The 779-nt window shown below is 44.7% G+C and overlaps 1 pseudogene; it reads left to right on the top strand.

Annotated features, from left to right (window-relative positions):
* Positions 1-204: 204 nt before the first annotated feature.
* LOC139278754 (U2 spliceosomal RNA) lies at positions 205-385 on the top strand (annotated as a pseudogene).
* Positions 386-779: the final 394 nt, after the last annotated feature.

Below are 779 nucleotides of genomic sequence, written 5' to 3'. Positions count from 1 at the left end.
CTTGATACACATTGGGAAACCTGGTCAAGACTTCAACACATTTTTTCTGAAAATTCTCTTGAGGACTTCCTAAAAAGAGCCAGTGCAGTGCTATTGTACCTTATAGGAGTCACCAGAAGAAAGGGAGTGGTTGGTCATGGGGCTCTAGCGAGCAGTCCCCCTTGCACTGCAGGAGAAATTGGAAGAGATGAGGTGAGACAGAGCAACACTAGCTGCTGCCTTTTGGCTAAGATCAAGTGTAGTATCTGTTCTTATCAGTTTAATATCTCCTATGGGGACATGATATTGAATTGATTTTTGGACAGGGAGCTGGATCAGGGGCATGCACCGTCCACTCCATGCACCGACCTGGTATTGCAATATTTCCAGGAACGGTGCAACTTCGCCTCTCAGCCTTTTGGCCTAAGATCAAACACATTGGAGCAAAGTGACCTTTGGCGTTAGAGTTGATCTGGAACGAAATTGGATTTTAAATTAAAAAATAAATAAATAAATAAATTAAAAAAAATAATAATAAAAAACACTAGCTGCTGGAGGAGAGAAGGCGAGGAGGGAGTCCCAGTAGGTGGCCCTATCTACCCAGCGTCTTCTGAGAGCACTACTCCTACATTCACATGACTCAAAACCACTGCATGAGGAGGCTGTATTTTACCAAGGAGGTAGTCACAGAGATCTGTAGCCTCGTGGAAGGAAGACTCAGACGTTGCAGCACAGCCAGGACTGCATTGCCTGTGGCAGTCGAGGACACATAGCACTTAATTTATGCTACTGGAACCTTC

Source organism: Pristiophorus japonicus, chromosome 1 (genome assembly GCF_044704955.1).
Source record: "Pristiophorus japonicus isolate sPriJap1 chromosome 1, sPriJap1.hap1, whole genome shotgun sequence".
Taxonomy (NCBI): Eukaryota; Metazoa; Chordata; class Chondrichthyes; family Pristiophoridae; genus Pristiophorus; species Pristiophorus japonicus.
This window is presented reverse-complemented; position numbering and strand designations above follow the sequence as displayed.